At 34.2% G+C, this 24,782-nt stretch overlaps 2 long non-coding RNA genes across 2 annotated transcripts; both read left to right on the forward strand.

The window, feature by feature from the left end:
- The first annotated feature begins 8,156 nt into the window (after positions 1-8,156).
- Positions 8,157-9,676, forward strand: LOC138711606 (uncharacterized). Its single transcript, XR_011335409.1, has 3 exons — positions 8,157-8,202; positions 8,466-8,562; positions 9,373-9,676. It is a non-coding gene; the product is annotated as an uncharacterized lncRNA (long non-coding RNA).
- A 1,732-nt stretch (positions 9,677-11,408) lies between these two features.
- On the forward strand, positions 11,409-14,544 carry LOC138711607 (uncharacterized). The gene is made up of 4 exons (XR_011335410.1): positions 11,409-11,597; positions 12,453-12,561; positions 13,455-13,589; positions 14,327-14,544. It is a non-coding gene; the product is annotated as an uncharacterized lncRNA (long non-coding RNA).
- Positions 14,545-24,782: the final 10,238 nt, after the last annotated feature.

Consider the following 24,782-nt stretch of genomic DNA (forward strand, 5'->3'; position numbering starts at 1 on the left):
ATGATATGCCTAACGTTTTTGTATTCTTTTCATTAATTTGGTGATTTCTTAATGTCCTTCGTGGGATTTTAAATTACGCTGCTACCGTCCTTACAGCCTTCCTTGAGCTATACTCTCCATTGCCTGCTGCAATTGCTGTTCGGTCCAAAGTGCTCTCATTTTCTTTGGCTTTTCCGTCTAAAAATAATAGGGAAATAATGTTACTAGAGATACGTAGTTTTCGCAAACCACGGATTCGCCAAATGCAGTTTTTTCAGCTGATAAAATCAATCATTCTATGGTTCAAGTACTTTCGAGTCAAAATAACGCAAGTTTAAGCTCTCTAAATAAATAAAAATTTTGTGTGTAGGTATTACATACCAAAAGAATTAAAATATTATATTTTAACAAATAAACACAATTATTATGCTACAAATAATTAATTAAATTACGAATTAAAATAATTGTCGTAGCTTTGATAATTATCTTCACAATTTTCTAATAAATAAATTACTGTATGTTACAGAACGTCTTTATGAGGCTCAAAATAAGAAAAGCCTTGAAGATAATTCGTGTTCCAAATAAGGCCCATGGGCCTTGTTTAGCTCATCTATAGAGGGCCTTATTTGGAGCTCCCTGTAAATCTACACTTTCATTCGTAGGTTTACTAAGGGATAAATCAATACACGTTAAGTAGAAAATACCAATACAGTATCTTATTCTACTAATCATATGCTTTGAAATGGCATATACCATGTTCATTTATGTTCAGTTACCAAAAAATGCAGAAGGTTTATTAAAATACCTCGAAATAGTAGTGACAACAGCATCAGACGCGGTTCACTGCTCAACTAAAGTAAACATGGTGAAATCGTTCATTTAAATTGTTGCAGTTTTTAGTCTAGCCGTTAGAGGCCAGGAACTGTCAGAAACATTAAAAACCTTGTGGAAATTGTAACGTTATCTTAATAAAATGACAGATGGGCCTTATTTAGAACCGGGCCTTATTTGGGTCATGTACCTTATAACCATACTGGAATAGAGCAAATCCAAAAAGCGTTTCCATTTTGCTTGTTGAATGATACTTTATTGTATCCACTTTCATATTCCGTATCGTCTTCAATATTGCTGAAGACATTTGCATTGACATTATTGTCAAGGAACTTCGATAAGTCGTCAGCGACATCTAGAGACCTTGATATGTAAGTATCGATTTAAAAGCATAAGTACAACTTTTAAAATGGTGAAATATGTACAATGTGCATATATAGCTGTAGTGGTTAACTTGTCTGAATATGAAGTAGGAGGTTCCGGTTTCGTTTACTAGATACAGATTCTGGAACTCTTCCCATTGAAACTCGCAATGGAAAAAGTTGAGAGCGACGTTAGGTAGAAAACTCCGGTTCATGGTGGAAGAATTCCACCATGCTCAGGTTGAAGAAAAGTAACTTGTGTGAAGACTCGCATTAGTGACCATGCAACACCGCATCCAATCCGGTAGTTACGCAGTTGACACTAGGTGGCAGGTGCTCAGCTCGGCCCTGTTCCTCGTGTGACTAGCTCCATGGAGTTTTATGTTTTATAAATCACTTCAGAATCAAACACTTGATGCAGCTATAATCAAATATATGTACAGTACATTTTATATATTAGTAATTTTTATTTTCTGGTTCCCTTAAGCCTAGAACTTTGATATTCCTCCACGTTTTGTTAAATAATTCAATAGATCCCTTACACAAACGTCTAGTTTATCGGTTTTACATCTGATGATGGGTGCCTCGCCCTTTGTTGATATGTCAGAGAGGTAAAATAGCATTTTAACAAACAGGTGTCCGATATGGGAAGAGTTCCGCCCACTACACCAATGGGGTTTTGACCACATGCTGAGCGCTTTCCGACTTTCGTAGTATCAGAATTAATTACACCATGTAATTTCACACATTGCTTCAGAATCAGATCTGTGGCAGATGGTGTGATTGTGTGTCCTCCGCACAAGAGAAAAAAACCCCTCAAGCTAGGCGCATTTCCAAACTCTCACCGACTGACTACACTAAGTTTCGCTGCGTAGCCTACCCAAGTTTCGAGAACGCAACCCCACTCATCCTTAGTTCAGTCTCCTGCGTGCGTCGCCAGCCGGCGTTCGGAGAATGCTATGGAATGACGGAATGATGAAGATGCCTAATGTTATGGGGAAATGGGAGAACCCCTAGAAGAACCCTAATTGGACCTTGTCCGCCACAAATGTCACTATGGATTCTTCAGGGACTCAAACCCGGACCGTGCGTGACAGGCTGAAGGTGTTGATCACTCAGCCACCGCAGGGGTTGTACAGTACATGTTGAGTTTCTATATACTGCAGCGTTAAATTGATTTTTTCAATTCAAATCCTGTCTTGTCTCTGCATGTTCGGATTATCTGCAATTTCAGATTAGCGGGGTTGTACTGTTCTTAAAATTAAATTACGTATGACCGAAAGTGAAGGAGTCTTTATCCTGGGCTCTGTGGATAAGGGAAGCGTGTTCGTGTTCAAACAGTCCGTAGTTTGATCCCTAACGTAACGAACAGAAGAAATTGATGTTCTATTTGTCCCTTCTCATACGCTGTGGTGTGTTCACAGCTTTTGATTTGTGCCGTGTTAACCAGGGAGGCCCGAATGTGAGCTTGTCTGCAATGTCGTAAAAAATTGAAAGGGTGACAATAAGATAGTCCAAAGCCACACTTTTAACAAAAATTGTTTTATGTGCGAGTTCACTTCTTACATACGCATATGAGGAAGCTGCTAGTAAAATGACATAACTATACGCCTAAGAAATTATGATACCGAATTTAATAGCATTGGACTCTAAGGGCCATATTCATAGACATTCTTAGCGCGGGCTTCCGGTGGATGATCAGCGAACTAAAGTTTTTCGTATTCATAGACCAATGTTAGCGATATGATACGATATGAATCCTGTACAAGTAATCAGTCGATAGCCAGGGCTAGTTTAGCACGCTCGTAGCGCGGGCTAGCGAAATGTCTATGCATAGCACCCTATAGCTTCAATACGCTCTCCTCTAAAATCTTGTCTGTGTGGTTTAGGACTACTACTCGTATATCATTCTCACCCCTTCAATTATATCCCATTCACCTCATGATCGAAGTAAGAAAGAAAGAAGCGGAGAGAAATTTCATGAAAGAAAATTGAACTTTATTGCTACTTTCAGAATTTACAGTAGTGACAAAAAAAAAAAACCGGACCGACCCTTGTACCTGATACAAAAGAATCCTGTGCTGTGTATTGTGTCAAACTGGTAATTTCAATATGGATAGTGAAGCCGAGGTATGTACTGCTATTTAATGTAAAAATACGCAGTTGTCTTTGCCGAATAGAGATAGAAATGTAATATAGATGCAAAATGAAAATAAAACTCTCAAAATATTTTCGTCCGTAAATTTGAGGCACTGAAGGAAACACAAAACGGTAAGAATCGAAGAAATGCAATAAATTTCATTGTTACAATTAATTATACAAGATGGATGCGTTTTGTGACAAGCAAAATTTTAATCTGTGACTCTGAAATCAGCTACAAGGGTCGGTCCGGTTTTTTTTTTTTTTTTGCCACTACTGTACATTACATTGCATTTTATTTTCTTTACTTTTATACAGGATGATACAAAATAATTGCCATAAACTGTGAGATGTGTACCTATACCATGAAAGAGCGTTGCAATGAAAACTCAGGGCTCTACGGTAAGCTGCTGTTCATAATATCCAAAATTGTGTGTAAAACTCGAGTGTCATTTTTAATCGCTTTCCTAACAACTCTGTATGAACTGCTCGATTATATATATAGACGGTGTGACTCGGCCAGGCGGGTTGGTGCCCTCAACACCACCACCACTCTCCTCTATGCACAAGTTTTGTGGTCGTATTTTATGTATGAGAGTCGAACTTGAGACACACAACTCTATGTAGTGCTGTACAGCTTGTAAAACGTGTGTTTGTTGTTCGAAATAATGATAGAACTGAATGTGTATTCTGCTCAGTTGAATTCCGTTACACAAAAGGCAAGGAATTGTACCGGAGAAACTTTCCCAATCGCGAAATTTTTAGGGTGAATGGTGGCTATGTCTGTGAACAATTGTTTTCAAAGATGAACCAAGTTATTACGTGTTCTTGTCTAACAAACCATTTTCAGTCAATTTTCAAGTGTTCAGGGTCATTCAAAATGGAAATGTTAGCTTCAAACCTTATACAGATAATGTTATTAATGAAGACATTCACAATACATAAATTACTCGTAAAATTACAGGAAAGAGATAGACATCTTACGATCATGTAAACTCCTGACGTCTACGCATAATTTTTAGTGTAATTAATCAGAGACAGACGCCTACTGCCAATCACGGATGAAGAATCTGCGTCTGACAAAATGACGTCATTTGACGAAAAGTTGATAATTATACTTCAATAGCATAGATGTCCTACGACAAAAAAGAGCACAATTCATATAAAGAAGTACAACTGAGGGAAAATATCTGGAAGACAATTACAATAGAATTCCGCTAGTCTTCTGTTATATTTTTTCATTGCTTATTATCTACGTTAACATTTTATTGTGAATGACAACAGTATTCCTTAATTTTTTTTTCATTTAGTTTAACGTCCTAACTTTGTCTTAAATTTTGTTGTGAACGATACATAAATTTTAATTTATCTTAGAAAGACTTGTTATAAATAATAATCAGAGATGTAGGCGATCTCCATCACGGAGGTGACTATCCTCATAATTCAGTATTGAACTCAGTTTAATTTAATACTGTGACATATTATCAGGACTGGTACATTCATGAACGATAAAAACCATCTTTTAAAAAGCTGATAGGTAATTGACATGTGATATTTTTAATTATAAAACTTCTGACATGTAAGCCGCAATAGCCAACACGCCACTGATGCCCCATACTCCTACTGCTACGGAACACAGAGCGCATTGGACGTAAACAACGAGCAGTTCAGAGCCCAGCGTTGTGGGGTGAGTGAATATTAGCATCCACAACCGTCCGTCCCTCCATGCCTGCATTAACACTGAACAGTAATTGTGCCTGTCTACTGAATTAAATCTTTCTTTTTTATTTGTTACCATAACCACGCCAAGTTAAAAAAAATGAAGACACAATTCCCTCTGTTAAGAAGATATTTATCAAAGAATCTATCAGCAGTCCTACTTTTAGGTCACAGTGGTACACACTAGAAATTAAAGAAGAGCCAAATAAAAGAAACACTATTTCTCGGAGGACTTTTACAAGTTTCGTAGTATATGCTATAGTAACCTGCAGATTTATGATCCATTCATTATGATTACTATTTATATTGCTAATTAGTTAATTATTGTATTATTATTAATCGTCGCATCTGAATAATTTAGGATATTGATATGTTACATAATTATGTAAGGCTTTAATCACGATTAGATTATGGAAAATGCTGTTGGCTTATAAAGGGCATTTTGGGAGACGGCAAATCTTAAAACATGGTTCCCAAACATGAATAATTTTCTCCGCGTGTCTTTACATAGGCTACATAAAGTAAATAGGCCTACATTATTTTATACTCAAGTACACTCGAAAAACTACATTATACAGAGATGGATTTCTGGCGGATATCTGCAAGAATATCAAGGAAGGACAAAAATTAGGAATGTTATTATAAGAAAAAAAATGGAAATGCAGGAATCGCTTGGAGACTGTAATTATTAAAACAAAACTATTACGGTGGCTTGATCATATGAAGAGAATGGCAGAAAATAGATTGCCGAAGAAATTGTATGAATTAATTCCAATTGGAAAAAGGGAGAGGGGAAGACCAAAATTGACAAGGAATAATTAGAGCAATAACGGAAAGGGGATTGGAAGATGGCACATGTGAGAATATAGAAGAATGGAGAAAGGCTACAGAATCCTGAAAATGGACGTACTAAGATGTCGTGGAACATTGTTAAACCTAATAATAATAGTAATAATAATAATAATAATGATAAAATAAATGTTATTGTTTTTAAAAATAGATTATGAAGACTGTAGTTCTTATGTTGTTGATATTTGTCTATGACATAATTAGAGGCATTAGAGCATTTCCTTCATGCGGATTTAATAAAGAAAGGTACAAGAAATTAATAACTAGTGAACTGTTTCTACAAAATTATTAAATACAATCAAAATGACTGCAAACGTTTAAAAATTCTTGTACAGCGGCAATACGTCAAGAATGCACATTTAGAAAAATGTGTAGTACATCCTTTACACGCAGTAATTTCGGAGGGCGTTACTGTCGAGAAAGTTAGTTGTAATATTTGGTTAATTTATGAAGATTAACCTTAATCTATACATAAAATATTCATTATTTGTAATAATTTGAAATAATTATTAAGCTTAATTTACCATTAAACATTAAATAAGACAAGTAACATATTTTATATGAATACATCGAGCGAGGGGATTGGTAGAAAATCACGTGACATGATAGAAATTGAACATCGGAGTCGCAATGATATCCAGGTGGACACTGCCTTCAGCACAGATCGTTCACTCCAGGTTTCGAGCTCGTGGCGTTCAGTTCAACAGACACGAAGAACCAGCTAGTCGGTGATCTTGAGACTTCGGAGCGAGATATATTTGCTGTTGGGATATTTGTGCCTTTTCAAAAATTCATAAATTGCGTCTGATTTTTTAAATTAAAATATTAAATTCTGTGATATCTACGTAATTTTAGCGTGGCATTAGGACACACATTTGGTAAACATACGTTCTTTAGATTTTATTTTCTATTTTGGGTGTATTCATACTCATACGGTTTAGTAATTGAGAATGTTAGTATTTCTAGTCATTTAGATTTTGAGTGCTTAAAGTTAGAGTATTTGACAATACATTGCACTGCTGGAATATAGATAGGATTTGTAAAATGGTTGTCTAGAATTCTTCTTGATGAGCGAAGTTGACGGTAAATTCTCATTTAACAAGGATATATGAACTTTCCAGAACAAACTCTCTAAATTTCAACGCTAGTCTTAAATCTATTAGTTTCTTCAAATAAATTTTCATTAAATTTTAATATTACGCCGGTAGTTTAACTTCATAAAACGCACCATTTACTACGAAATTTCGAAGTTAATTCAATGTGTGTTACTACATTTTCATTCGATGAAAATTTAATCATAGCTGCGACTGGAACTTCTGTTAATTTCTCCTACTTAGCAATGAAACTTGCATAGTAAGAATTTTATATTCAGATTGCTAGCGTTTTTCAAAATTTTCTACTGAAGACTTTTGAGTGTCCATAATATGTCGTTCGATCTATAAATTTTCTGTACACTGTAAATACTGTGGCAGAACACTGAATCACATTCGATGTTTATACTTCATCATAGTACACTTTGTTAGAGGGACTAATGGTTTCTTATAGTCTTTGGTGTTTTGTTTGTAGCTTTGGTTGTAACATTTATGTAGTTGTACTTTGTCTCCTTCTAGTCTGTAGTTCCATGGTCTAAGGTGGATGGATAATCTGCTCTCAAATTGTACAATGCAATTAACCCAATTAACAATCGCTGGCGCATATTTTGAACTGATGAAGTATCAGGCATTGAATGTGATTAATTTAAAATTGTTCTGTTAATTGTTAATTTCTTGGATTTTGACTTCCAGATCATAAAGAATAGGCCTACAGTTATGTGTGGAACTCCGTAGTAAAAGAAACTCAAAATTTTGCTGTAGTAATGGCGGTCTCTGAATTATGAAATCATGGGTTTGTTTATACGGGAACCTTAACTTGTTAGAGAGATTGGTGTTGAATTCTCAAACCTCCTAAGTTAATATATACATCACAGATTGACACTTGATAGGCTTATTACTAATTTCAGTACTAATCGATATGGTCAGGTTTCAAGAAATAATTAATATTTAATTTTGGTCCAATTGACTCTAACCTAATTAGTACACTAAATGTAGGCCTATGTAATATGGTAAACGATAATTGCGAAAAAGTTAATAAATTCTGTTCACTTTAAAAGGCCAGAACCTTATTCCTAATCTCATTTTTATGTAGATTATCATGTTAGCACAATATACGTAGTCTCGAATGTTAGTCGAAATTGATATTAGCAACCCGACCGCAAATATATCTCCAGCATGCCCCTTATAACAATATCGGACCTGCTGATTGGAGTACAAATGGGAAGATTGAGGTAAGCTATCGCTAGACACTCATGGATTCATGAAACAAAATTACTAATATATCGGTAAAAAAATGTTGGTCAATGTGGCGGACATCGTAGAGGATCAGTGACTGGTTAGGTTTGAGTTCAGGTTTTTGGTATGCCTACCAAAGAACGCATAATGTAGGGCAAACAAAACCTTTTGCTGATCCTCGATGTCGGTCATATTGATTAACGTTTTTGTACAGATTTACCAGTATCTCATTAACTGTTCTTTGACCTATCTCTTCCAGAATATGATCACACATCCTGAAACTGACAGCCTGACAACTTCAAGCGATGTGTACTACAGATCCTGAACTCTGAACAGAAAAATGGAGGATTCCACAAGTAAGTCCCGTCGTATATTTTCGGACACTGCTCTTTTAAACTTTCAAAATACATAGTCTGTGTAAATGCAAAACATTTAAAGTCCTGAAATGAAATATTTCAGAAATCTGTAAAGCTGTTGTATTTTGAATTTTCTTTATATTTGAATAAAGGAAAGCATTATGAATTTCTTACATAATTTTGAGCCATAAAGAAAGAAACCTATCATTCAGAAGTTCAGATGTACAGAAAATTTGACAAGTTTTATTACAGTTCTGAATATTCTTTTGCTTAGGACATAATATAAGTTTGCACTTAATTAGAATTGTGTATCGAGGTATTACTTTCGCTTAAAAATTTCCGTTAACATATTTTCGGTTGCTTAATGTACTATTAAATCATTATTTCTAATTGTAAATAATTTTATTAATATGTAAAAATTGTAACATTCCCTGAAACTGATTTTGTGCTCCCTCGGGTTCAACAGATACTAACATTAAAATTATTATGAGTAACAGTTAAATAATGGCTGAAAATATTCATAAATAACGTGTTTAATATATATTTCTAAATTTTCAATAATTTGGATGAATTGGATAAAGGCCTTTCATTAATCTCTCTTATAAATTCTAAGATCCTAGGTCTAGGATTCAAAGAATACAAAATTACATTAATAAATCGCAAGTATCTTAAAAAAATTACTCGCATGACAAGGAGCTTATTGTAGCTATGTTAAGTCCGGTAATATGAACTACTAAATTAATCTCCCCCTTTAGCAAGCAGTTTGACATTGATAATCGTATAGGTAAATGTCTATGGATTTATTTTCAGGTTCCATCAAGAGGACTTCAAGTGGACTTCACTCCCACCCGTTTCAACTGCAGCCAAATGAAAGGATCCCCTGCGAGATCTCCACGAATAGTAGGATTGCACATTTTGTCCCTTTGCTGCTTTATGATCAGTAAGGGTCACTGGCTGAACCATTCAGAAATTCGCGAACCATCCCTGCAAGGTGGTTGTAGTTCCGCTGTAGGGTTTTTAGTTCTTAAGCGTCAAGTTGGCTGGCCTGATTAGAGATGTCACTGCATAATTAAGGACGTAGTACTGCATTGTTTTGTTTGTGTTGTGGTTTTCTTCTTTCTCGCGCGTCGTCATTGGTCAGGTTGTTAGGCACCCTCTATTTGTCAGGATGTTAATTGTAAGACGTGTCAATGTGCGGGGTTGCATTGGTAGCGCAGTGCATCGACAGGCTGTATGAGACTTGGCAAACATGTGATTCAGCCAGAGGCGGACATAAAGCAGTATAGTGAAGAGGTCTGTAATAATTCTTCCAAATTTTGTGAATTATCAACATAAATGTCTTTTAAAATAAAATTCCTAATATTACTGGTATACAGTGAAGTGTAATTGGGTAGAACATTGTGAGGAACATGATAAAGTGCACAGAAGTAACTGGAATAAAATGACGCACTTAATCACGATTAATAATTGAATAATTGTAAAAACTATGAATACCTCTTCACTGAATCTATCGGCATGCGTCAGGGTAGGGTTAAGTGCTTGAAACTCTTCATTCGATTTCGAGTGTTGGGTGTGGCATGCAACCCTGACCTAACTAGTTTACTTAGAGTAGCTGGATACCTTCTGAACACAAAATTCTCTTTTCTCTTTACCTAGTCAGAAATAGTGTGGATAATATTCACACTAATTAAACAGAATGTCGAGGATACTACGATTTGAATATGAATTTAATGAAGTCACAGAAGGTATTCATACAACAGAATTGACGCATGCAATGGATTCGTCCCCTTGTAGAGAGAAACAGCCAAAGTAGTGATCGTAAACATAATGGAGCATAATTTTATTAAATGTTAAATATGAGTAAATTATATAATGAAGTCTTAACTCTAATATGGAAATATTTAATTAATAAATGCATTTCAATTGAAGTAATGAAGCAATAGAGAATTGATACATAAATATAATGCAATGCAATTCAATTATATAGAATGCAATTGAGAATCAATGAATAAATATAATTTTTATAATGTAAGTTAATGAAGTAATTGAGAATTGATACACAAGTGAACTTTGTGATGTTAAAGTAATGAATAAATGTTTTGATGGAGGTGCATATTATGTTTACGATTTTGTGGATTAATTTGTTGATGGCTGTGGATCTCAACGGCTTGATTGGCTGCCGAAAAGGTGAGCGGAGTTATCTTCCGATCTAGATGTGTGTGTTCATGCCTTGTTACGCGTCTTTTTTTTTTTTTTTTTTTTTTTTTTTACGTCTTAGTTCGTAATTCCCCTTAGGTAGTCAGAAAGGCATGCACAGATATATCTCCAGGTGTGAGAAGATGCTACGCGAGCCACCAAAGCCAATTTCTTCCAAATTTATAAAACAATTACTGAACAGTAGTGGCGGACCATTATTAACTTCCCCTTCATGATCCTGTGACTCAACGTGTCGAAGGGGTGGCAACAAGGAAATGTGCCGGAATTACGAAGTTCGCTGTATAGTACGTGATGGTTTGTGAAATTTTTTATGAAAGGATTTTATAGAACTGAAATCTGCCAAATTGGCAATGTTTGGTAATGCTAACATGTTTATATTACTACTCAGGATGTAACTGAATATAATTTGTTCTAAAACTGTAAATGTGGTACAAAATTTCAAGTTGTGGTTTGACTTCAGACACATATGCGAATGCGTCTATAAATTGTCTAGGAACAATTTCTATCAAAATTAATTTTAATTAATTTTAATTAATTTTGAACGAATTTCGTTAAATGCTGTTTTTAGGAGGATATTTGATGTGGTTCTTAATATGTATAAACCAAAACTAATTCTCTCTAAATTCGTTTTTCTGAGGCACATTTTCTTGGCGAAACAGGATCGATGTACCCATAGCGAACTTCTATTGCAAATTTATGCGTTATTTTGATTTTGTTTCAGGTGCTTTGTGGAGATTGATACGTTGTGCTGAGGGATGCTGTGGATTATAAAGTTGTAGATGCATCATAACCACTAAATGGTTTACACCAACTGGACAGTAAGTTTTTGATAATTCCCGTTTTTACATGAGCTACTATAGTATCTAGCATTATTGGTAATTTTATTTTATACTTTACCTAATTTATTTTGAAGTACTAAAAATATTTCTAAGACATTAGCTATATTCAAATTAAAAATAGCGAAATTATTAACTTAGTTGCGATCTGATATTACTAAATTTTGTAAAATTATTTTTTTTCTGTGGAATTTCAGGTCATATTGAAAACTGTTAATAGCGGTTCACAGGTTGACATTGTAAGAGTAACATTTAAATTACTTCCATTGAAATGATATTGAAGATGTTCGGTCATACGAAATTGTTCTTTTATAGAATCAAATTAAGATTTAGTGACCTACTTCTGGGAAATTGTACTTTTATCAAGGAAATAAAAATATGGTTCCGGTATTCATAGTGGGCAAAGTAATGAATTGGTAACTGCAGTTGAAATTGTGGAGAAAGTTTATTTACTTCGACATTGTTGATATGCTATTGGTTGCTTCATTCGGATTTTTGCTGCAATTGTATAAATCTTAGTCCTTATTTTTTAATTTTTCTATTGATTCCAAAGATTTCGATAACTCTACAGCCTTGCGGTTTCACTTCAGACATACGCGAATGCGTCCATAAATTTCTAGGAGCAATTTCTATCAAAATTCACTTTAAATAAATTTGCGCGAATTTCGTTAAATGCTGTTTTTGCAAGATATTTGATGTGGTTTTTAATATGTATAAACAAAAAACGAATTCTCTCTAAATTCGTGTTCTGAGGCACATTTTCTTGGCGAAACAGGATCGATCTACCCATAGCGAACTTCTATTGCAAATTTATGCGTTATTTTGATTTCGTTTCAGGTGCTTTGTGGAGATTGATACGTTGTTGTGAGGATGATGTGGGCCATAAAGTGTGCAGATGAATCATAACCGCTAAATGGTGTTTAAGCAACAACTGGACAGTTTGTTAGCAAATTTTTATGATAATTTCTATTTTTACATGAGCTATCATATTGTCTAGCATTATTGGTAATTTTATTTTGTTTGGCCTAGTTTATTTTGAAGGCCTAAAAATATTTCTAGGACATTATATTCAAACTAAAAGTAGCGAAATATATTATTTTATAGTTGGGATCTGATAACACTAAATTTTCTAAAACAATTTCTGTCAAATTTCAGGTCATATTGAAAACTGTTGATATGATGTTCACAGGTTGAAATTATAAGAGTAACATTTAATTTAACTTTCATTGAAAATATATTGATGTTCTATCTTACGAAATGGTTTCTTTTATAGAATATAAATTCAGATTTAGTGACTTTTGGGAAATTGTTAACAAGGAAATAAACGTTGTTTTTATAGTAAAGAAGATAATGAATTGATAATTGCAGTTGAAATTCTGGACAAAGTTTATTTACTTGACATTGTTGATATGCTATTGCTTTTTTCACTCGGATTCTTGCAGGAATGGTATAAATTTTGTAGTTCTTAATTTTTAATTTTTTCGTCTCTAAAGATTTCGAGAACTGTTCAACTTCATTTTGAATCATTGACTTCTTACGTCTAGTGCACGAAAGTGGATACTGACATTGCTCGAACTACTTTTTGAATGATCAGTAGTTACTATTTATGAAGAGATGTTTTATTTTCTAGTTTTGAATTTTTGTTGATTTTTGGTGCCTTAAGTGCTAATTTTGACTACGTCTTAGTCACATTCATAGTGACTTGATTACTTCTGGATGTTTATGGCTTGGAGAATGTTCAAAAATAAAAATTGATTTGTTTCACTCTTACTTTCAATAAGTTGCAGTATTATTCACTTCTTGCATAGTGTACTGAAGTTTGGTTTCCAATTTCTTTAGATGGAGCTCCTGTCTGAAGTGGAACCCCTACACTCAATGTACCAGCTAATTGAAAGGATATTGCTTTCCTATAAAAGGCATTGTCTACACCAAGATAAGAGATCTAATAGCTGCTTCATCCGCAACTTTATTCTGGTACGAAACTTGTTAGTTCTCTCATGCCCTTTCCTTTAATTTAAGACAGTTTTGAGGGAACTACTTGATAAGTGAACAGGTGTGTGGGATGTAAATACATTCAATATAATATGAACATTGTTTTAAGTCTTGTGTATTTTCCTAACATATCAGTAATTGCACTAGTTAGTGTTAACTGAACTATTCCTTTATTTCTGTTGTAGAGGAAACCATGTGATCATTTTTTCACTTAGCTTCTCTACTTTTAATATTTGTTCAAATTTTTAATCAGCCCTTAGTGTAAGTAGATGATTGAAACCTCAACGCCTTTGGGCGTGTTGCTCGTAGATTACGTTTACGCAGAGGTTATTGAAGTATTATATAAAGCATTTAATGTTAGTCGAAATACTGCACAAAGTTAAACCGGGATACTGAAACTGCCGCTTTGTTTATTGCATCGGTTAAGAAATGAGATTTGGTCAAACATCTTCGCCGATTACTATTTAAAAAAATTGACAAAATTCTCTTCAGATTAGGGCTGTTGAGCCAAGCGATAGTTGTGAAAATACGTTCATAACTAATGCAATACATAATTTTCTTTGTTCATTATATCCTCTTTCTAATCTTTAAATTATGTACTCAAAGTTCTGATATAGTCTTAAATCTTGAACGTGAGAACTTTTCTACATTAATTCTCTTAATGGTAAAAAACTGGTAACTTGAAAGAATGCAACATCACTAATCTAATTATATTTCAGGAAAGGTACGAAGTTCTTGATTCCTGGACGCCCAGGTGATGACATGCCAGAAAGTTGGCAGCTCGTGTCATGTGCGTTAACACAGGAATGTGGAACCAAGATTGGAACAAGAGATATGTGGCGTTTTCTTTAGTGCGCCATTGCAGTGTGAAATTCAGAAAAACTGTCCTGTTTTCCTGGGACATGTAGACATTGTAATTTTAAGAAAATAAATCTGTTCATGCTTTGTTAATCTTGTTTGAATTTTTGTGTACTGATAAAAAAGCCTTTAAATTTCCCAGAATCCCTAAATCTTTAAACAGCAAGAGTCGATTTCACGAAGCTTATGTCACTTGAAATGTATTTGACACTTGTAGGGACAATGCAGTTCACCAATACAAATTGGTCTTTTTCTCGTTAAAAATGTTTCTTGGTAAAAGTGACAAAGAAGGCTTCCAAGCAAAATAGAAAATTAAGACATAATTTTATATTAAAACTAGTAGTATAGCACTTTTACCTTCAAAATAACTTATTACCAACATCTAAAGTAGTAGTTACTTTGGATGGATAATTAAATCTTTAAATGCCTTTTCCCAACAATTTTTCATTTTGGGCATCACTTTTACCAAGAAATCCACGATTGTTTGTCAATATTTAGTAATTCAAATGAATCCTGCATTGACAATTTTCACGAGAAAAACTTTAACATTATTTTTTACCAAGACTGAGAGGATTTCCGAAAGCGAAGATTTTAATACAAAGAAAGAGATCAGCAAATGCAGTTTAGGCTAAGCAAAACGTAAGCATTGTTTATTTCGAAGAGTACAGAGGTGATTTAGCATTTCCAACTGATAAAGTACCTACTTAACATTTAAATGATAAATTTATTGAAGAAACTATTAATCTTCGGTTGCCTAAAATACAACTAAAGTAATACGATTAACATATTTATCTTGTAAGTCTATATTTGAAGGCACTGGAATAGCGCAAATCCATGAAGTCTTTCCATTTTGCTTGTTGCATATTTTATTGTATCCGCTTTCATAGTCCATATTGTCTACAATATTGATGAAGACATTGACGTATTAATACCAAGGTCCGTCGATAAGTCGTCAGCGACATCTAAAGACCTTCATATGTATCTGTTTAAAAGCAAAGTACAATTTTCAAATGGCGAAATACGTAGTATATATATATATATATATATATATATATATATATATATATATATATATATATGAAAGGCGGATTACCTCATTGCTGTAGTGGTTAACTTATCTGAATATGAAGCAGGAGGTTCCGGTTTCGTTTACTAGATACAGATTCTGTAACTGTTTCCATTCAAACTCGTGATGGAAAAAGCTGAGAGCCACAACTCCGGTTGAAAAAGTAATTTGTGTGAAGACTCGCATTAGTGACCATGCAACACCGCATCCAATCCGGTAGTTACGCAGTTGACTACTACGTGGCAGGTGCTCAGCTCGGCCCGGTTCCTCGTGCGACTGTAGCGCCATGGAGTTTTATATTTTACAAATCACTTTAGAATCAAACACTGGATGCAGTTGCGATCAAATTATATGTGTGTGTACAGTAGTGGCAAAAAAAAAAAAACCCCGGACCGACCCTTGTAGCTTATTTCAGAGCATTGTTCATTCCAGATCACGATAGACTGGTAACTAAGACTTTCATAGTTCGAATCCTGCCTGGTAAGGAAACCTTTTTTTTTTTTTTGTTCCTTATTTAAATTTATTCCCAATATTTTCGATTGCTTGTAAAATTCATGTTCTGGGAATAATAAGTTAATTAAATAGTAAAATATCGCTGCAGTCGGAAAGTATTCGGAATAAATTTGAATAGTCCACACTTGTGGAGTAACGATCAGCGTGTCTGGTCGCGAAACCAAGTGGCGCGGGTTCGAATCCCGGTCGGGCAAGTTACCTGGTTGAGGTTTTTTTCCGGGGTTTTCCCTCAATCCAATACGAGCAAATGCTGGGTAACTTTCGGTATTGGATCCCGGACTCATTTCACCGGCATTATCACCTTCATTTCATTCAGACGCTAAATAACGTAGATGTTGATACAGCGTCGTAAAATAACCGAATACAATAAATTTGAATAAGGGACAAAAAAAAGTATCCTCCCCAGGCAGAATTCGAACCACGAAAGTCTTAGTTACCAGTCTATTCTGCTCTGGAGTGAACAAGGCTCTGAAATCAGCAACAAGGGTCAGTCCGATGTTTTTGCCACTACTCTACATTATACTGTATATATATATATATATATATATATATATATATTTAATAATTTTTATTTTCTGGTTCCCTTCACCCCTGGGCTTTGATATTCCTCCACGTTTTGTTAAATAATTCAATAGAACCCTTACACAAACGTCTAGTTTGTCGGTTTTTACATCTGATGATGGGTGCCTCGCCCTTTGTTGTTATGTCAGAGAGGTAAAATAGTATTTAAACAAACAGGTGTCCGATATGAGAAGAGTTCCGCCCACTACACCAATGGGGATTTGACCACATGCTGAGAGCTTTCCGGTTTTCGTTGTATCAGAATTAATTACACCATGTAATTTCACACATTGCTTCAGATCTGTGGCAGATTGTGTGATTGTGTGTCCTCCGTACAAGAGAAAAAAACCCTCAAGCTAGGCGCATTTCCAAACTCACACCGACTGACTACTCTAAGTTTCGCTGCGTACCCAAGTTTCGTGCGTCCCAGCGGCGTTCGGAGAATGCTATGAATGACGGAATGATGCAGATGTCTAATGTTATGGGCAAATGGGAGAACCCGAGAAGAACCCTAATGGACCTTGTCCACCACAAGTGTCTCTATATATCAGGGACTCGAACCCAGACTGCATGCGTGACTCAGCCACCGCAGGGGTTGTACTCTACAGTATATTGCACAGTCCATGTTGAATTTATAATACTGCAGCGTTAAATTAACTGTTTCAACTCAAATCCCGTCTTGTCTCTGCATGTTCGGATTATCCGTAATTTCAGATTAGCGGGGTTACGCTCTCCTGTAAAATCTTATCATAAATCCCATTGACCTCATGACAATACGTCGGTGTTAGTATGAGATAAATCGAAGTAAGAATGAAAGAAAGAAAGAAGCGGAGAGAAATTTCATGAAAGAAAATTGAACTTTATTGCTACTTTCAGAATTTACAGTAGTGGCAAAAAAAAAAAACCTGACCGACCCTTGCAGCTGATACAAAAGAATCCTGTGCCGTGTATTGTGTCAAACTGTGGTAATTTCAATATGGATAGTGAAGCCAGAGGTATGTACTGCTATTTAATGTAAAAATACGCAGTTATCTTTGCCGAATAGAGGTAGAAATGTAATATTAATGCCAGATGAAAATAAAACTCTCAAAGTTTGTTCGTCTATAAGTTTGAGGCACTGAAGGAAACATAAGACGGTAAGAATCGAACAAATGCAATAAATTTCATTGTTACAATTAATTATACAAGATGGATGCGTTTCGTGACTAGCAAAATTTGAATCTGTGACTCTGAAATCAGCTACAAAGATCGGGTCCACGCCTGTGGAGTAACGGCTAGCGCGTCTGGCCGCGGAACCAGATGGCCCGGGTTCGATTCCCGGTCGGGGCAACTTACCTAGTTGAGGTTTTTTTCCGGGGTTTTCCCTCAACTCAATATGAGAAAATGCTGGGTAAATTTAGGTGATGGACCCAGGACAAATTTCACCGGCATTATCACCTTCATCTCATTCAGACGCTAAATAACCTAGATGTTGATAAAGCGTCGTAAAATAACCTACTAAAATAAAAAAAATAAACAAGGATCGGCCCTGTTTTTTTTTTGCCATTACTGTACATTACATTGCATTTTATTTTCTTTACTTTTATGCAAGATGATACACAATAATTGTCATAAACTATGACGAGTACACATCTGTACCATGAAAGAGCGTTGCAATGAAAACTCAGGGCTCTACGGTAGGTTGTTGTTAATAATATCCAAAATTGTGTATAAACTCGAGCTGTATGAACTGCTCGATTATATATCGACGGTGTGACTCGGCCAGGCGGATTGGTGCCCTCAACACCACAACTCCTCTCCTCTATGCACAAGTTTTGTGGCCGTGTTGTGTGTATAAGGTTCGAACTTGAGACACACAATACTATGTACAGCTTGTAAAACGTGTGTTTTGTTGTTCTAAATAATGTTAGAACTGAATGTGTATTCTGCTCAGTTGAATTCCGTTACATAAAAAGGCAAGGAATTGTACCCGATGAAACGTTCACAATCGCGAATTTATTTTAGGATGAATGATGGCTATGTCTGTGAACAATTCTTTTCAAAGATGAACCACGTTATTACCTGTTCTTCTCTAACAAACCATTTTCTGTCAATTTTCAAGTATTCAGGGTCATTAAAAATTGAAATGTTAGCTTCAAACCTTATGCAGAATATGTTATTAATGAAGACATTCACAATAAATAAATTACTCGTAGAATTACAGGAAAAAAATAGACATCTTACGATCGTGTAAACTCCAGGCTACTACGTATAATTATTAGTGTAATTAATTAGAGACAGAGGCCTGCAGCCAATCACACATGAAGAATCTGCGTTTGACAAAAGGACGTCATTTGATGAAAAGTTGATAATTCTACTTGAACAGCATAGATTTCCTACGACAAAAAAAGAGAACAATTCATATAAAGGAGTACAACTGAGGGAAAATATCTGGAACACAATTGCAATAGAATTCCGCTAGTTTTCTGCTATACTTTTTCATTATTTATTATCTACGTTAAGATTTTATTGTGAATGACAACAGTATTCATTAATTATTTTTTTCGTTTAGTTTAACGTCCTAACTTTGTCTCAACTTTTGTTGTGAACGATACTTATATTTCAATTTAATTTAGAAAGACTTCTTATAAATAATCAGAGTTGTAGGCGACCTCCATCACGGAAGTGGCTATCCACATAATTTAGTATTGAACTCAGTTTAATTTAATACTGTGATATATTATCAGGACTACGTACTACATTCATGAACAATAAAAACCATCCTTTAAAAAGCTGATAAGCAGGGAACGGATTTATATGGACTAAAAATATATGAAATATGTAAATATATATGTAGTTATTTTTACCAAAATATGGAATTAAATATGGATTTTTACCAAAATATGGAATTAAATATGGACTTAAAATTATAAAAAAAATGACTATGTACGTTAAATATTGGTACATTTTAATCAAACTAAACAAAAAATATAATGGACGTACCTTATCTTCCAATGTAGTTTCAACAAAACACAATTTTTATTGTCTGTTACCATAACAATAGGTTACAAACATTTCTTTCAAGTGCTGAAAAGTGAATCTTCTTCTATTGTCTCTGAGGATAGATTTATACTGACTAAAAGAGCGTTCGATGTCACAAGAAGTAACTGGTACATAATTCAATTTCACAATGTCTGCTGGGGATAAGTCCAAGTTAATCTTCACTGTTGATTCACCACTCATCACAGCAACAACCTTTTGTAGTTCTTCATATCCAGGGTTTTTTGAAAGTACAGTGTCCACCTTAGCTCTTACTGCATCTGCAACTTTACCTCTACCACGATTCAGTTGTTCCACAGTACTATTTATAATTTCAAAACTTTCAGATAGTGAAAGGTGCCTATTTTGGAGACTTTTGAGCGTTTTTATGATGCATGAAAATGTATGCTGAATGTGAGCTAAGTCATTCTTCACACTTATGTCACAGGTAACTGTTTTCGCAGTATCAATTGAGACTGCATCTTCAGAGTCCAATGCAAGGAGAACATTGTTAATAGAGTCTATATGTTCGGCATAATATTCAACTGCTTCTAGCCATGTACCCCATCTAGTTAAAATTGGCTTTGGTGGCAATGGAATTTCAGGGTACATTTCTTTCAACACGTTAACTCTACTGGGAGCTTTGAGAAATACTTTTTTCACTGATGAAATCAACAAATCTACTTTAGGGAAATTGTCTCTGACCACTTCTGCCACACGATGAAATGCATGCGCCACACAAGTAAAATGAGTCAATTTAGGATATACAACAGATAATGCTTGTCCAGCTTTGACCATATAAGGGGCAGCATCGCTAATAAAGAATAACACATTATCGTACATAATACCCTTTGGCCACAGGATACCCATAGCTTCGTTGAACAGTTTAACTATAGTTTTGTTATTGCACTTTTCTAGAACATCACAATGTAAAAGAATTCGTTCAGAACATTGTTCACTTAACAAACCGATAACTACATTACCAACAAGTCTACCTTCTTTGTCGGGAGTCTCATCAATGGAAACCCAAATTGAACTATCTTTAATTTCATCTCTTATCTTCTGTATTGTCTCATCGTAGATGGATGGAGCATACGTCTTCCTAAGTGTTGACTCATCCGGGATTGTATGTTGAGTATATTTTTCAAGGAATTCCCTGAAGACCTTATTCTTTAGTTTGTAGAGAGGAATATCAGCAGAGATGAGAGAACGGCACAGGTCGATGTTAAACTCAGATCTTACATTCGATGTTGTTGGTTGTGTTAAAAACAATTGTCTCTGCTTGGAATTTAGTTGTTTGTTGGCCTGATGTTTACTAGTTGTAATGTGTTGTTGCACCAGGAACTTTTGTGTAGATGATACTGCACACTGACACAAATTACAAAATAATATTTTATTGTCAGTTGATAAACCATCTTCTTTAAATTCTGAAATGTAACTTGTTAGTTTTGATTTTAAATTGACTGAATGACGTACTTTTGGCATATTTACCGTCTTTATAGTATGATTTACAAAACTGAACCTATGTGTACTCTGACTGGCATTTAACTGTTGAGCTGCACAACTGAAGTCTGTTAAAAATTTTAAATTAAATTAATACAGTTTTGTAACTTACTTTCCCATTGTTGATAGGACTGCTAATTTTCAAATAACTCTGATGTTAAAGGGATTACTGAACATGTGTTTAAATCTCTATTGTTGAAATGTATTTTTAAAAGTTAATGGAATTTTGTTTTGTTTTATTGTTAAACCTAATATAATATGGACTGTTTTATATGAAATATGGAAAATATATGGAAATTAACGAAAATATGTACTAAACTCTAAAATATGGAAAAATATGGAAAATAAAAGTAGGATTTTTCAACCCTACACATTGTGAAACATAAAGATAATGCAAAATATAAATTATATTAGCTTTATAAGTAAATATGTATTTACATATAAATCCTTTCCCTGCTGATAAGTAATTGACATGTGATATTTTTAATTATAAAACTTATGACATGTACTGCAATAGCCAACACGCCACTGATGTCCCATACTCCTACTGCTACGGAACACAGAGCGCATTGGACGTAAACAACGAACAGTTCAGAGCCCAGCGTTGTGGGGTGAGTGAATACTAGCATCCACAACCGTCCGTCCCTCCATGCTTGTATTGAGACTGAACAGAAATTGTGCCTGTCTATTGAATTTAACCTTTCTATTTTTATTTGTTACCATAACCACACCAAGTAAAAAAACACAATTTCCTCTGTTGAGAGATATTTCTCAAAGCACCTATCAGCATTCATACGTTTAGGTCACAGTGGTACACACTAGAAATTAAAGAGCCAAATAAAAGAAACAAATATTTCTCGTTTCATAGTATATGCTATAGTAACTTGCAGATTTATACATTCATCCATCCATTCATTATTATGATTACTATTTATATTGCTAATTAGTTAATTATTGTATTATTATTAATCGTCGCATCTGAATAATTTAGGATATTGATATGTTCCATAATTATGTAAGGCTTTAATCATGATTAGATTATGAAAAATGCTGTTGGATTATAAAGTGCATTTTGGGAGACGGCAAATCTTAAAACATGGTTCCCAAAAATGAATAATTTTCTCCGCGTGTCTTTACATAGGCTACATAAAGTAAATAGGCCTACGCTATTTCATACCCAAGGACAGTCGAAAAACTACATTCTACAGGGATGGATTTCTGGCGGAGATCTGCAAGAATATCAAGGAAGAACAAAATTAGGAATATTATTATAAGAGAAAAAATGAAAATGCGAGAACCGCTTGTAGACTATAATTATTAAAACAAAACAATTACGGTGGTTTCATTATATGAAGAGGATGATAGAAAATAGATTACCGGAGGAAATGTATGAATTAATTCCAATGGGTAAAAAGGAAGAGGGGAAGACCAAAATTGACGTGGACACAAAGAATAAGTAGAACAATAAGAGAAAGGGGATTGGAAGATGGCACATGAGAAAATAGAAGAATGGAGAAAGGTTACCGAATCCTGAAAATGGACGTAGGAAGATGTTAAACCTGGTAATAATAATAATAATAATAATAATAATAATAATAATAATAATAATAATAATAATAACAACAATAATAATGATAAATTAAATGTTATTGTTTTTAAAAATAGATTATGAAGACTGTAGTTCTTATGTTGTTGACATTTGGCTGTGACATAGTTAGAGGCATTATTGCATTTCCTTCATGTAGATTTAATAAAGAAAGGTACAAGAAATTAACGACTAGTGAGATGTTACTTCAAAATTGTTAAATACAATAAAAATGACTGCAAACGTTTAAATATTCTTGAACAGCGGCAATACGTCAAGAGTTCATATTTAGAAAAATGTGTAGTACACACTTTACACGCAGTAATTTCAGAAGGCGTTACTGTCGAAAAAGTTAGTTTTAATATTTTATTAATTTATGAAGATTAACATAAATCTGTATGTGAAATATTTATTATTTGTAATAATTTGAAATAATTAATAAGTTTAATTTACCATTAAACATTAAATAAGACAAGTAACATATTTTATATGAATACATCGAGGGAGGGGATTGGTAGAAAATCACGTGATATGAAACAAATTGAACATCGGAATCGGAATGATATCCAGGTGGACACTGCCTTCAGCACAGATCGTTCACTTCAGGTCTTGAGCTCGTGGCGTTCGGTTCAATAGACACTTCGGAGCGAGATATATTTGCTGTTCGGATATTTGTGCCTTTTCAAAAGTTCATAAATTCAGTTTGATTTCTTGAAGTAAAATATTAATTTTTCTGATAGCTACGTAATTTTAGCGTGGTATTAGGACACACATTGGGTAAACATACGTTCTTGAGATTTTATTTTCTGTTTTGGGAGTATTGTTACTCATACGGGTTAGTAATGAGAATGTTAGTATTTCTAGTCGTGCTTAAAGTTCGTATATTTGACGATACATTGCACTGCTGGAATATAGATAGGATTTGTAAAATGGTTGTCTAGAATTCTTCTTGATGAGCGAAGTTGACTATAAATTCTAATTTAACAAGGATATATGAACTTTCCAGAACAAACTCTTTAAATTTCAACACCAGTCTCAAATATCTTTTTTTCTTCAAATAAATTTTCATTAAATTTTAATATTACGCCGGTAGTTTAACTTCATAAAACGCAGCATTTACTACAAAATTTTGAAGTTAATTTCATGTGTTGCTAAGTTTTCATTCGATGAAAATGTAATCAGAGTTGCGACTGGAACTACTGTTAAAATTCTCCTACTTGCGTAGTAAGAATTTTATATTCTTCAGATTGCTAGCGTTTTTTTTTCTTTTCAAAATTTTCTACTGAAGATATTTCAGTGTCCATAAAATGTCGTTCTATCTGTAAATTTTCTGTCCACTGTAAATATTCGCTGGCTAAACAAAGAATCACATTCGATGCTTATACTTCATCAAAGTAAAATTTGTTAGAGGGACTAATGGTTTCTTATTGTCTTTGGTGTTTGTAGTAGCTTTTGTTGAAACATTAATGTAGTTGTAGTACTTTGTCTTAGTCTGTAGTTCATGGTCTAAGGTGTATGGTTGATCTGCTCTGAAATTATACAATGCAATTAACCCATTTAACAATCGCTGGCACACATTTTGAACAGATGAAGTATCAGGCATTGAATGTGATTAATTTAAAATATTCTTCTATTCATTGTTAATTTCTTGGATTTTTACTTTCAGATCATAAAGAATACAGGTATATGTGGAACTCCGTAGTAAAAGAAACTCAAAATTTTGCTGCAGTAATGTCGGTCTCTGAATTATGAAATCGTGGGTTTGTTTATACGGGAACCTTAACTTGTTAGAGAGATTGGTGTTGAATTCTCAAACCTCCTAAGTTAATATATAAATCACAGATTGGTACTCGATAGGCTTATTACTAATTTCAGTATTAATAGATAGGATCAGGTTTCAAGAAATATTTAATTTTGGTCTAATTGACTCGAACCTAATTAGTACACTAAATGTAGGCCTACGTAATAGGGCAAACGATAATTGCGAAAAAGTTAATAAATTCTGTTCACTTTAAAAGTTTAATCACTCGTACTAGGAGAAAGTTTAGTATTTCCGTTATTAAAACTTTCC

This window comes from Periplaneta americana, chromosome 13, assembly GCF_040183065.1.
Source record: "Periplaneta americana isolate PAMFEO1 chromosome 13, P.americana_PAMFEO1_priV1, whole genome shotgun sequence".
NCBI classification, from domain to species: domain Eukaryota; kingdom Metazoa; phylum Arthropoda; class Insecta; order Blattodea; family Blattidae; genus Periplaneta; species Periplaneta americana.